A 2,342-nucleotide genomic window follows, 5' to 3' on the forward strand; every position below is an offset into this window, starting at 1 on the left:
CATTTTTTAATCAAATCATGTTTTTATAACTATTTGGAATGGATCATAAAATATCATTTATTTATTATGTTAAAGTTAAATACAGGATAACTCTTATGTAAAGACAAATTTATAATAAGGATTTGTGATGTTATATTGAATTTATATGGTAAATGGTAAATGGCGCGCTTATATAGTGCTTTTATCCAAATCGCTTTACACTGTGTCTCATTCACCCATTCACACACACACTCACACACCAATGGTAGCAGAGCTGCCATGCAAGGCGCTAACTTGCCATCAGGAGCAACTTGGGGTTCAGTGTCTTGCCCAAGGACACTTCGGCATGTGGAGTCACGTGGGTGGGGAATCGAACCGCCAACCCTACGATTAGTGTACAACCCGCTCTACCACCTGAGACACAGCCGCCCCAGGTATTATTTTAATTTATATTATAAATTAAAGCATTTCATTATTTCTTATGTCACTGCAAAATTGAGTTCAATGTTTATTATAAATATTAAATGTAATGTAATGGTACAGTGCAATGTTGTGTAGAACAATGTAATGTAGTTTTTGTGCGGTGTGGTGTACTGTGGTGTAGTACAGTGTGGTGTAGTATAGTGTAGTGTACTATAGTGTAGTATAGTGTTTTGTACTATAGTGTAGTATAGTGTAGTGTAGTATAGTGTTTTGTACTATAGTGTAGTATAGTGTTTTGTACTATAGTGTAGTATAGTGTAGTGTAGTATAGTGTTTTGTACTATAGTGTAGTATAGTGTTTTGTACTATAGTGTAGTATAGTGTAGTGTAGTATAGTGTTTTGTACTATAGTGTAGTATAGTGTTTTGTACTATAGTGTAGTATAGTGTAGTGTAGTATAGTGTTTTGTACTATAGTGTAGTATAGTGTGGTGTAGTATAGTGTTTTGTACTATAGTGTAGTATAGTGTAGTGTAGTATAGTGTTTTGTACTATAGTGTAGTGTAGTATAGTGTTTTGTACTATAGTGTAGTATAGTGTAGTGTAGTATAGTGTTTTGTACTATAGTGTAGTATAGTGTTTTGTACTATAGTGTAGTATAGTGTAGTGTAGTATAGTGTTTTGTACTATAGTGTAGTATAGTGTAGTGTAGTATAGTGTTTTGTACTATAGTGTAGTATAGTGTAGTGTAGTATAGTGTTTTGTACTATAGTGTAGTATAGTGTGGTGTAGTATAGTGTTTTGTACTATAGTGTAGTATAGTGTAGTGTAGTATAGTGTTTTGTACTATAGTGTAGTATAGTGTAGTGTAGTATAGTGTTTTGTACTATAGTGTAGTATAGTGTAGTGTAGTATAGTGTTTTGTACTATAGTGTAGTATAGTGTGGTGTAGTATAGTGTTTTGTACTATAGTGTAGTATAGTGTAGTGTAGTATAGTGTTTTGTACTATAGTGTAGTATAGTGTAGTGTAGTATAGTGTTTTGTACTATAGTGTAGTATAGTGTAGTGTAGTATAGTGTTTTGTACTATAGTGTAGTATAGTGTAGTGTAGTATAGTGTTTTGTACTATAGTGTAGTATAGTGTGGTGTAGTATAGTGTTTTGTACTATAGTGTAGTATAGTGTAGTGTAGTATAGTGTTTTGTACTATAGTGTAGTATAGTGTAGTGTAGTATAGTGTTTTGTACTATAGTGTAGTATAGTGTGGTGTAGTATAGTGTTTTGTACTATAGTGTAGTATAGTGTAGTGTAGTATAGTGTTTTGTACTATAGTGTAGTATAGTGTTTTGTACTATAGTGTAGTGTAATATAGTGTAGTGTAGTATAGTGTTTTGTACTATAGTGTAGTATAGTGTAGTGTAGTATAGTGTTTTGTACTATAGTGTAGTATAGTGTAGTGTAGTATAGTGTTTTGTACTATAGTGTAGTATAGTGTAGTGTAGTATAGTGTTTTGTACTATAGTGTAGTATAGTGTAGTGTAGTATAGTGTTTTGTACTATAGTGTAGTATAGTGTGGTGTAGTATAGTGTTTTGTACTATAGTGTAGTATAGTGTAGTGTAGTATAGTGTTTTGTACTATAGTGTAGTATAGTGTTTTGTACTATAGTGTAGTATAGTGTAGTGTAGTATAGTGTTTTGTACTATAGTGTAGTATAGTGTTTTGTACTATAGTGTAGTATAGTATAGTGTAGTGTAGTATAGTGTTTTGTACTATAGTGTAGTATAGTGTGGTGTAGTATAGTGTTTTGTACTATAGTGTAGTATAGTGTAGTGTAATATAGTGTGGTGTAGTATAGTGTTTTGTACTATAGTGTAGTATAGTGTAGTGTAGTATAGTGTTTTGTACTATAGTGTAGTATAGTGTGGTGTAGTATAGTGTT

The sequence above is a fragment of the Ictalurus furcatus genome, chromosome 28 (genome assembly GCF_023375685.1).
Source record: "Ictalurus furcatus strain D&B chromosome 28, Billie_1.0, whole genome shotgun sequence".
In the NCBI taxonomy this organism is placed as follows: Eukaryota; Metazoa; Chordata; class Actinopteri; order Siluriformes; family Ictaluridae; genus Ictalurus; species Ictalurus furcatus.